Source organism: Rattus norvegicus, chromosome 1 (genome assembly GCF_036323735.1).
Source record: "Rattus norvegicus strain BN/NHsdMcwi chromosome 1, GRCr8, whole genome shotgun sequence".
Classification (NCBI taxonomy): domain Eukaryota; kingdom Metazoa; phylum Chordata; class Mammalia; order Rodentia; family Muridae; genus Rattus; species Rattus norvegicus.
In genome coordinates this window covers 117191033-117203278 of record NC_086019.1, presented here as the reverse complement: position 1 = coordinate 117203278, position 12246 = coordinate 117191033, and the positions used below count along the sequence as shown (strand labels likewise).

The following is a 12246-nucleotide window of genomic DNA, read 5'->3' as shown; positions in this document are numbered from 1 at the left end:
ACTTCAGAAAACATGTTACTTTTAAATACATGTTTTTGGCACGTAATTGTGGAACTTTAAGATTTCTTTACTTGTGGATCTTGGAGCTAATGCTTAGCACCACTTGTTTCTGGTCTCCTTACAGTGATAGTCTTTGCTGTTTAACTCCTTTACCTAGAGAAAGAATGATTTCGTCTTGATGAGCTTGTTTGTGGACGTCAGTCGTCATGACCCTTTATGTAGTTGTCAAGTCTGCAAGTGGTTTTAGTCATAAATGTGATGGTTGTGAGGCAAAAGCTGAAGAGGATGCCATCATACCTGGCTTCTCCTTATCTGGGGAGTGGGTAGCAAGTGGGTGCCATCATCCCTGGCATCCCTTTACCTAGAGTATAGGTAGCAGTGTATGACATCATCCCTGGTATCTCTACTTAGAGTGCAGGTGGCAGTTGTGAAGCTCAGAATGTGCCCAGGAGACACAGCAGCATTTCTTTCATAAATGAGTCATGATTCTCCACTTTTCTTGTTCACCATATGGGGAGATTGTCTCCTACCTTCATATTTTTGTCAGAGAAACTCTCCAAATCTCACATTTTATCCTTTTCCTCCTGCTCATGACAGCACTGGAGCAACTGCCTGTACTAGATCAAGGTAGCCTTCTCTTCCCAGCTCCCAGAGGCTCTGACATGTCTATACATTTTGACGTCCTCATGTTGCTGAGGCCCCATACTTACCACACTAGGTTTGGTCTTAATCCCCTTATGCCTTGCTTTTTTGTTCATCACTCTCACTTCTAAATATTCAATGTCCTTCTCATAATGACAGGCTACACGTGGATATTCATGTTGGTCTCCCCTTCCACTATGAGCCTACTGTCCTCTTGCTGCCATGGGCCCTTGTTCCAGAAAATGTGGAGTGTTAATTTTGAGCTGGGCCAGGCCTGTACCTCTAGGTAACTAACAGGACAAAGCAAGTTTGGATACCTTAGTGTGGTAATTTCTCAAAATATAAATTAAATTAAATTAAATGGCTGGTGATGTGAACTCAACCTGGCATGCAGGTTTGGTCCCTAAAATGTGCACAAATATACTTTCCCCCTCCCCCACATCAAAACACCATGAAAGCAAGAGACAATTTCTGAGGCTGCTGTGGTATGTTCGTAAGTTGATACAACACAAGAAGCAAATGTTCTAAAAGTAATATGAATGCCCCCACTAGAGGCATCTTCCAAATGTGAGGATTGTGGTCCTCATAAGTGACAGTATTTTCCAGGTGCTGCATAAAGCTTTGAAAACTTTTATTCTAAAATTTAATGTTTGCCAAGCACATATGTTCAGTTTTGGTAAAGGAAATTATTACTTGCTTCTAGATGGAGAAGTCTCATCTATGTTGTAAAGAAATTGCTGGCTCAGACAATGTATGTGCTTATTTTTCAACAAACAAGACCCTAGGACTAACCTTTACAATTTTTGTTTTATTTATTTCAGTTATGTGTATGTGACTGCTGGTCTATGCACCATGCATGCGAATGCTGTCTTATATTTTCCGCAAGAGTAGCAAGTGCTCTCAATTACTGAGCCATCTCTCCAGCTCCCTAAACTTTATCTTTCATTAGTACAGAATTGCACATATCTGTGTAGAACATTGTGATATTTTAATGTATGTCTACACTATATTCGAATAAAGTCAGGGGTATCATCATGCCCTTCGGCTTAAAGTCATTTCAGTCTGTTGAACTGTAACATTCACTGCTACAAAATTAGTAAGGGAAATGAATTCAAAAGTGTTGAAAAATCAGCATCCGTGGTTTGATAGAGTCTTTGAATGGATGCGTAAAGACTGTCTCCTAAACGTGCCTGGGTCCTAAATGCCAGGATCTTCTGCAGCAGGGAATTCTATGTCTGTCTTATTGTTCGGTGTTTCTACCCAGTGGCTCTGGGAATCAGGTACTAGTCTAGTTGAGGGGAATTGTTTTGATGCTTCAAACAATGAGCTGAGACACATTGTGTTCCAACTCACATCTGTCTTCTTATTTTTGATATATTTGTTTTGGATATAAGTTCTCTCATAGATAAGAGTCACAGCATGGACATCACAAGCATATCTTTTGTTTGTGACTTCCATCTGGACAGAATTCACAAGGCTAGCTGTTCAATGTTTGGGAGAAGCCAGTCATCTCACAAGCCAGTATGTCTTATCACCGGAGTCCATGCTTTTGTGGTCAGAGAAGGGTAATTGGTTTGGTAAGAAGCAGCAGCAAAAGGGCATTCCGTGCTATCTTCCCTTAAAGATTACATTAGTACCCCAGGTCCTTGTCACTTATTCTGACAGGTTAAACTTCATTTTATTCATCAAAAGATAATTCTACTGAAGCATTACTTTACATATTTAGATAAAGGCTAGCCAATCATTTGTTTGGGTGACAGGCTGAGATTTCACCAAAGCGTTTGAGTTGCAGTGACATCTTTCCTGTAGACTTGGAAATTACCTGGTGTACTGATGGTAGAGGCGTGTCTGAGGGTGAGTGACCATGACAATGACATAAAGAATTAAATGCCTCCTTGTGAGGTAACTATGTCTACAAATTGACCTGAGAACTAACATCAAAGTCCTTTTAAAATTAATTTTTCTCAGTTCATATTTATTGACTGCAAGCTTTCTCTGTGACAAACAAAATGGGTCTTCATGTGCACTGTCTTAACAGAAAAGATAAAGCTATATTTTTTGTTATTCTTACGACATTTCAAAACAGCCCAGAGCTTAACCATGAACACGACTTCCTAATTGTTGAGAAACTGTAACAGTAATGATGTAAGGTTCTTGAAATGACATCTTCCATCTCTAGCTCTATGGCAGTCTTAAAAACTGAATTATCAAAAAAACCCTCCAAAAACCCCACAAAACTGAATTATCATGGTGAAAATTATTTGTGACCTCTGGAGGAGTCAGAATGGACTTGTTAATATTCTAAAGTGAGATTTTTTTCAGAATATCTTTACCATTCACTAACTAGTGGTTCCCTAGAAGCCACCGTTCACTGGGCTTGTCTTTATTTCTCCTAATTCTACTGAATTGGAGCCAATTATAGTACAAATTGGAGCTTTTATAGTACAAATATAAAATTTCCCAATAACGTTTGTTGATAAAAACATTGTCACATGAAGTGTCTGCCTGTAGCAAAAGATGGAACAAAGAAAGATGAAAAAATTAAGGCCAAGTCTGAGGAATGTTCTATTTGTGAAGGACTCATTATATTCTTGGAAATCTTTAGGGTCATTCACATGGCCTACCTGCAGCACTTTGACCTGAGAAGGCCATAAGCTCCTACGCCAAGCTATCTTTGGAGCTCTGGGAAAGCAGGAGATGCAGGGTTAGGCAGAGCCATAATTGGCCTGCTTGGACACAGAAGCTGTGGTTTCACTCTGACAGAAAGCATATCTTCAAGGATTGAGGAAATCTCCATTCAACGACCAAACCCCCTCATTAAGCTAACATAACATAAATTGTAGTGTTATGAAATCATTTTGGAGAAACTACAAAACAGGGACAATGAATTCAACAATAATAAGTAGGTAGAGAAATTCTAAATGAAAAAAATTAGGAGAGAAGTAGAGGACCAGGATGGAATGGATTCTATTGGGAGAGAGAAAAAAGTATGTAGCATAAAATGGCTACAGTGAAACCCAGACATTGGACTTTAAATCATCTATTTTATATATGGTCACAGAAACCTGTATATAAAGAACTAACTAAAACCCAGGCCTGATAGTATAGGCTTATAATCCAAGCTGTTGAAAAACTAAAGCTGAAGAATTGCAAATTCAAAGCCAGCATGGATTTGTAGTCCAGAGTTAGTTCTAGGGCAGCCAGAGAGACTTAGACAGAATCTCCATATGCCAAAATGAGGATATATAGATTTATAATAGAGCAATTACCTAGCATGTGGGAGAGCCTGGGTAATGCACCTAGAACTTCAAAACATACACACACACACACATACACACACACACACACAGAGAGAGAGAGAGAGAGAGAGAGAGAGAGAGAGAGAGAGAGAGAGAGAGAGAGAGAAATAGAAACCAAATTATACCAAAAAGTAGTATGGTTTAAAAATGATTGAAATCGAAGTTCTGAATTTGAAAATATAATATCTGAAATAAAAATTTACTAAAGGCATTCATATTAGAAAACAACAGAAATAACCATTAGTGACTATGAAAAAAATACACTATGCCTTTTGAACATAAGATCTGGAGGATCCAAGTTTGCTCTGACATGTAAGCTTTCTCCCTGAGGACTAACTTTTATCATAAAATTAAGTGCTATGCCAGATTCCAAGGGAGGGGAAACAACAAATAGTTCTCTATACTGTTATACCTATGAACTACCATGATGACTAACATGGTATAATAACCCTAAGGATGCAGTAGTGATACTCATATATTGGTGGTAACCAACTGCTCTCTAATTGCATTTAAGGCCCACTTAACAAGAGGAAAAAGCATGTCTAAGACAGGAAACCTAGTCAATTACTGGGGCTGGTGAGACCATTTATCTTACAGAAGAAGCTACAGATACCACTTTACTAAAACAGCACAATTCCTACTGCATTCAAAATATCTACCTTTCTACTCATAAATAAGTCTAAGCTTTATCCCCTCATCAAAGAAACTTCTCTTTGCAATGGATGGAGACAATTATAGAAAACCATAACTTGTCAAACTTAAGAGAAAAGTTGTTCAAAGGGTGTTAAAACCCAACTATTTTATCTTCCACACAGTATCTGTATTCAAGGCTCAGTGGGAACACTGCAAGGAAAATAAAAGACTGTAAGAGTCAAAGACCAGGAAAACGGCTAGGACATTGTGGCTCCTAAAAAGAAGAGTGAAGCTTCACCCACGAAGTGCCGGAAATATGGCTGCCTAAAAATGGACAACATTAATAGACATGCTTAAATAAAAGAGAAGATAAATCAGTGGGCCTTACACAGAGAACTACAGGCAACTAAAGGATGCGAAGAGTGTGAGAAATAGTCTTTGGTCAGGAATTAGGCCCCTAATGGGCCATCCAGTGCAGTTGGTCAATCTTAAAATAGCATACACACAAGTAACACTGAGCAAACTGAGCAGGTTTTATTTATATATTTAGGAATACTAGAGTCCATTATTTCAAAATGGGGCAAGGGAGCTGTTAGCACATGGAAGGAATTGGAGGAAGAAGGTTATTGGTGAAATGGTTTTATTATTACATTTTAATTTAAAAAAATGAAGGAGATAAAGAAAATAGGAGAGTCAAGATTACCCAATATAGGTAGTAGAAAATGTAAAACAAAACAAACAAAATTAGGAATCTCCAAGATTTGAGACTATATTTCCTCTACCTAAATGTGAACACACACACACACACACACACACACACACACACACACACAAAGGATTCAGAAGAGAGAATTTTAAAATATTCTGACCAAAAGCTCTTGGAATATGATGAAAACCTAATCTACATTTTCAAGAGTTTTGGTGCTTCCAGAACAATAGATAAGAAACATTCAGAAACCTTTATCTAACTCTCCAACTGACTAAACTCAAATAGAAACTTGGAAGCAGCAGTGTAAAGCAACTAGTCACACAGAAGGCACCCACCATTACCTTCATACCTCATTTTTCATAAAACAGGAAGTCAGAAGATGAAACAGGAGTATGAAAATGGGAAGTGATTAAAAAACCTTTCATAGTTAGGCATGGTGGCATGTACTTCTAATCCCAGCACTACAGGGGCAAAGGCAGGTGGATTTCTGCGAGCTCATGGCCAGCTTGGTCTACATACTGAGTTTCAGAAATAGAGAGTAAAAGGAACTCTCAAATCTACATGAAAAATGACCAGTAACTAAAGAAATAAAAAGGAAACCTTTCTCAAAATAAATGGATTTCCTTTTATAGAATTTCTTTTTTATCTATATTAAAGGCCAACTTCAGAAACCAGCAAGCATGATTTAACTAATGGGACAAAAATAACAGAGATATAAAGAATCAAATTTTTCTACTCTTGAAATTGGAATGGTATGCTGCAAGCTACACTATAATCAGTTAAGATGCTTAATTGTAATCCCAGGTCTACATTCAGAGTATAGTCGAGAACAAATAAACCAAAAGGATGGCAGAAGAATTCAGATGAGACACCAGAACCCAAAGATTTAGCACAAAAGAAAACAGGAGCATGAGTTGAAAGGAACAGAAAAGATAGGATACATAATTTAAAAACAGGTGAACCTGTAACCCTACTTTAGAATTACATTAAATTTAGATCATTTACTTAAATCAAAATAAAGAAATTGTCCAAATGGATTTTGAGACACTAACACATTGGTGTCTCTACTCCAAACAGCTTTCACCCTCCCAACTTTACATAATGGTCTCTCTAGGCCTTCTTACTGAGAAACCAAGTCAGCCACACATTTTCTGCTTCAGTAGCTTCGTTGGACCTGGATATAAGTCAGGTTCAGCTGCCAGCTCAAGTGTAGCCTAAGCAACATGTAGCCTCTGTGCCTTTATGGCTGAAGCAACATATGGAAAGACCTCTCAGTATGCAATGTGCTCTTCAATCTCTTAAGGTAGTCTCCTTGCAAATAGGTGTTTTTCATGTGGGTTTTAGGTTTCATCCTGAAACTTTCAATATGGACATCTGAACTTCAAGGCACTTTTTTTTTCATGTCTTTCTTCTCTACGCTTCATTGCTTATTGCCTAAGGCATATGAAGGAACCATGCTGGGTGTTGTTCTGCCTTGAGAATTTCTTCACCAAATGACTTAGTGCATGATTTTGAATGAAACCCTGTTCAGACTTTTAGGACAAGACATACAGTCGCCAGATATTTTACTGCAGTGAGGTATGAAAGAACACAGGAATGGCCATCTTCATGGTTTCCAAATGCAGAAGTGCAGTGATAAGTGGGTGTGGTTCTGACACAGCCTTGACTCATATAAGTAGAACAGAGCTGAGCTTCGAGAATAGACTCTAGAATAGATGGACCTTCTGAAAGTGCTCAGGGCAGTCCAGTGGAGAAAAGGATCATGTAGTGTCTGCCTCATATCTGAAAGAGAAGTTTCTAAACATGGCTTTGAGAATACTCTAGAACTAGGGTTCTCTTATACTATATCTTGGGAAAACCATTATAAAATGAATGTGATCATTTTCTTACAAAACTTATCTGGATATAGTCATGCCTGTCTTTAATCTCAGTATTCTGGAGATAGAAAGATCCTGTGAGTTCAAGGCCAGTCTTGATACCTAGTGATTCCCTGCTTCAAAAATGGAAAAAAAAAATCTGATAGCATTAAACACTCAATAATTGCTCCACCTGGAGGAGATCTGAATGTGAGGTGACCATTACTAAAGAAATTTCAGGAGTATGGAACAAGGAAAGTTTCCCTTTCTTTCTCTCTTTTTGTGTAACTTTTTATTCTCATTACAAAGTGATATTTTTAGAACTTTGAGAAAAACGTGAACATAACACATTTTATTACATTTATTGGTTGGTTTGTGTGTGAAACAGATGGGGAGGGAGGGAGAGAATGAACAAGAATGTGCATTGATATGCACATGCTAGTGTGTGTGTCAGGGAGAGGAGGAGGGGGAGAGGGAGGGACGGAGGAGGGAGGGAGGGAGAGAAGTGCTGAGGACAGGACACCTTGCAAGAATTGGTTCTCTATTCGGTCCTGTGCTTTGAAGTCAGGTCATTGATTTTGGCTTCAGGTATCTTTGTCCACTGAGACATCTTGACAACCTGGACTGTTTCTAAAATGAAATTGTGAAAAAAAAAACTCATGGGGAACAGGTATGAAAAATGGGTATTTATATTCTGAATTTTATTGTGTAACAACAAACAAATGCGCGTTAAAGTTGAAAACTACATGTGCATTGTAAAACAATATTAACATTTTATCTACATTTAAAAAGCTCCATCTCATAGGTAATAGTTATCAACATGCTCCAAATACAAGAGTACGTTTTCTGTTGAGACACGCTCACTCTCCATTCTACTTTTTGCATCTTCATTAATCGGTTTTTTAAAATGAAGAGCAAATGCAAACAAACAAAACTACCCTCGACAACAATAAAAAACAAACCAGAAAACCCAAACTGCATCTCTTTAAGAAGACTGATTGATCCAGGCCAAAATGGAATATGATTTTGGTTCCAACCTTTGTGACTTACTTCCCTTGCAACCCTCCTCTACCCCAGGAGCCCATTTGTCAGTCACACACTTGCTTTGCAACTAACTCTGCACAGGGCTAACTGCTAGCAGAGTGGGCTGAGGGACTGGTCATTCCTCCAGACTGACAGCCTCTCAGAATTCAGACAGGAGCAACTCAATGAGTGTATTTGAAAGGGGTGTGGGCATCAGAGAAGGCAGAGTTGGCCAGAGTGGACCAGATATCTGATAGAACAACTCCAAAGTAATTCTACCTGGGAATCATGTTATTAAGAAATCTCGAATAGCATTTTACAATCAAATTGATCTTTCCTAGATAACTGAGATGAATTTTATAGTAAAGTTTTGTTCAAGTATAATTTGCATAGTAGTATGTGGTATTGAGAAATAATGCAGAACATGACAGGCGTGTAATCATGACATACTTATATTCTTTGCACTTGGGAAGTGGAGACAGTTGGATTTGAGCTTGAGACCAGTCTGGGGTACAACCTGGCCAATGGAAAGGAAGTCAAATCATCAGGGAGAAGAGTGTATGTTTAGAGATGTCGAATACTCCTTAGTCACCTTTGCTAGTGTAAGATCTTGCAGAACTGAAGAACAGTATAGACAGGGTACACAAGTTCATATCACCATAGCCTTTATCTACGCCCTTGTGAAGCCATACACATTTCTATGTGTAACTCCTGCTGGATGGATGCTAATTTGTCTTTCATTTGTGTAATGTTGCATTATACAAAAGCTAGTATATGGAATGCCAATCTCTGAAAAATTGTATTTTTACTCATATAATTTACCAGGGATCAATAGTTACTGTTTCTTTCAGTGGCTGTTTTTGACTGCTGAATACTCTCCTATGGCAGTATGAGCAGAATAATAGTTCCTCCTCCCAAAGATGTTCAATGTCTAATCACTGGAACATGTAAATACCATAAGTAAGTGACAGACAGGCCCCTGCTTTAATGATGAATTCTGCGAGTGGGGGAAGTCAGCCTGGAGTATCTAGGCAGAAACTGTGAAATCACAGGCCCTTTCAGAGGACAGAGCATGACAGGTAGATGCAACAAAAAGCAGCAAAGATGGGGGTGTGTCAGTATGATGACTGTCCCTGCCAATGGGGGTGTGTCAGTATGATGACTGTCCCTGCCAATGGGGGTGTGTCAGTATGATGACTGTCCCTGCCACTTCCAGTTGTCAGGATGGAAGATAAGACTATGTCTCAGAATACACTGAGGCATCCAGGAGCAAGAATCATATGAAAGTCACTCGCTAATCCATACTTCTGTGCCAGATGTGGGCAATAAACAGGTGGATCAGAACTGGATCCTGATTTCCCTGTTACTGCGTGTATGACATTGAGTGTGTGTCTGCTTCGTTGGTGTTGCTGCTGCTGCTGCTGCTGCTGTTGCTCTGATGAAATATTAGAGGGAGGGTATCTTTACAAAAAGAAGTTTGTTTTGTTCAGTCTTTGGGACCCTGGAAGCCCAAACTACTTGGTTTAATTTCTGGCTGAGCAATAGCAGATAACAGATTGTTCTCTGAAAAAGCCTGGTAGTCAAAACCCAAGTTTTGATGATGATCCACTCTCATGAGAACTGCCAGAGACTAGTGTTTCCTTGATTGGACAGCACCTCAAATACTTAAAGGCCTCTTGCTAGGGTGTAGAAGGTTGTGAAAGCTTCATGCCAACTAGGGACCGAATCGTTATCATTTGAGGGGGACAAATTGATATAAAAGAAACTCAGAGTGATGGGGTTGATGTTATAAATGATACGTTTGTACATTTCCTTAGAAGACATTAAGTTGCACAAGTAAATTGCCTCTTAGGGAGCATTACTCCCAGAACACCCCAGAGATTTGTAATCAGACCCATTAGAGATAAGTGACATTTAGGAGGCTGGGGTGTAAATGCTTACTCCTCAGGGTTGACCAGCCATTGGTTCCCACCTGCACAACAAAGACAGGACACTCTGGTAACCAGCAGCTCAAAGCAGGCAGTACAGGGGAACGATCATCATTAAATTCTTGTCAGCCATTAAGTCCCTGTGCTCTTCTCAGGAAAGACATTTCTGCCAGATGATGATCCTTGATAACAACTATTCAAAACAACAACGACAATAACAACAACAACAACCAACAACAACATTACTTGCAATATGCAGTATCCTTGCTGTGTAAATCTCCCATCTGCCTAAATTGCCCAGACTTGCAGTGTTTTATCTCTGTTTAAATCATTCCAAGTGTAAGTTACCTAAGACGAGGACCCAAAAGAAATTTAGGGATGACAGTGTTTATGGCATAAATAAGCCTAAGGTATATATAAGTTAATAAAATCTTCTGTTGGTGGTCAATGTGAACACTTATTTGGGTGTTAGCCCTGGCAACCAGGCTCTTTAGTAAAGAGCTTTTCCTTTATCTCCAAGGATACAGAAAGATTTCGTACTAAGATGCCCTGACATTTCTATTAGGAAACCACACTCAAGCCACAGTCCTTGGTGACTTATTGTTTTGCATTTCTATTTTCTAGCCTACAACCTGAGGAACTATTACCTACTTTAAGTAGTAACAATTTGAACAGAGACCTATTCTTATATCAGATGCAAATGTTCCCATCTGTGAAGTTATTGCTATAGTGAAATACCACAGCATACAAAGCAGGACGTATAAGTACATTATCAGCATTTCTCATGTTTGAGTGCCCCCTGATTTCTCAAACATGTTTCTTGTTAAACCTGTGTAGGCAATGACCTTCCCCTATTGTCTGTGGAATACCTCCTTCCCTCTTCTAAATAAAATAGGAGATATTCTAATTTTCAGTGACTACCCTTAGCATACACCAAGCGAGTAGGCTGTGAATTCTGGGTATGAACCCTGACCAAAACCAAAACCTGGCTCTCTGGAAATTTCTCTCTGCCCTATTGGGCAGGCTCAGTGAGATCTTTGGGAAGGCAGAAGCTTCAAGAGGTGGGAACGGAAATACAGCCATGACAAGAGTGCTTATATTATAAACCCACATGCACACAGATGTTAGTTTACCAAAGAAGCAAGAGGAGAAAACGTACTGACCTGCGAGATTCTGAACCACAGAGTGACCTGGTAGATGAAATGTCATTGTGTACTGGTGTGCTGACCCCCGTAACTTGGGGCTGAGCTCATGCAATTCTGCAATAGGACCAGGGAGAAACCTCTGTAAAAGATGTTTAATTTCCCTTTCATTCCACATTCATTTCATCCTTACCTTAATGTACATATAAATTATACTCACAGATATTGTGTCCACGTTATCTTTTCAGCATTTTACCCAATTAAAGCAGTAGTGGGGAATCAGGCTTCTCATACCTACTTCCAAAATGTGTCTGAGTGTCATATACTCGGTATCCTAATGCTAGGACTGAACTAAATTTTATGCTAAGCAAGGAGGCAAAATAGGACTGTTTATCTATCTATAAAATTTTAATAACAAATAAGAGGCATTATTCCTAGATATTAAGAGAGAGGGGAAATCCCCCTCCCTTTATTTATCTGATAAACAATGGCATTTGAGAAATACTTTCCTCAGATGATAGAATTTTCTAGCCAGTATTTTTCACATAGAAAAATACTACTTGATGCTGACTGAGGTAGAGAAAGCTGGTTCGTTCATTTCTGTCTTTGAATGGCAGGCGTGCCCAGATAACCTACTTACTCTTTCAGCACACGGCAGTCAGATGCTTTGTTTCTTGGAGTCAAAAGCAACCCTAGTTCTGTAGCCATGTTGGTTTCTCGCCAAGCTTCCTATGCTGTTTATAACACTTACCAAGGCCTTTCACTTTCCTTTCATCTAGACACTTTTTTTTTCTCTCTCCTGTCTCTTCTTTGTCATTTTAAAATCTCTGTTCATTACGGAAGTGCAAATTGCTTAGCTTGAAAAATAAACTAATATTGAAAACCTTTGAGAACCTTGGGCTGCTCCATCTCACCTCCTGTCCTTCAGTGGGGAATCCCCCTGCTTCCAGATGAGCTCTTTGCTAGTGTCTGCTCAGGAGATTCTCTCTTCTGTCTTGCCCTGGCTGTTTTAGT

General features: G+C 39.1%; 1 protein-coding gene and 1 long non-coding RNA gene across 3 annotated transcripts in view; both read left to right on the top strand.

Annotated features, from left to right (window-relative positions):
• The window catches only part of Gabrg3 (gamma-aminobutyric acid type A receptor subunit gamma 3), a 623439-nt gene that overhangs the window by 183492 nt on the left and 427701 nt on the right, over nt 1-12246 (top strand). The gene's annotated exons all lie outside the window — the stretch shown is intronic.
• The window catches only part of LOC120099822 (uncharacterized), a 138613-nt gene that overhangs the window by 25767 nt on the left and 100600 nt on the right, over nt 1-12246 (top strand). Inside the window, exon 1 of the long non-coding RNA XR_005499100.2 lies at nt 1-12246. This exon is cut by the window's left edge and continues 25767 nt beyond it; it is cut by the window's right edge and continues 14318 nt beyond it. This is a non-coding gene — a long non-coding RNA (uncharacterized LOC120099822).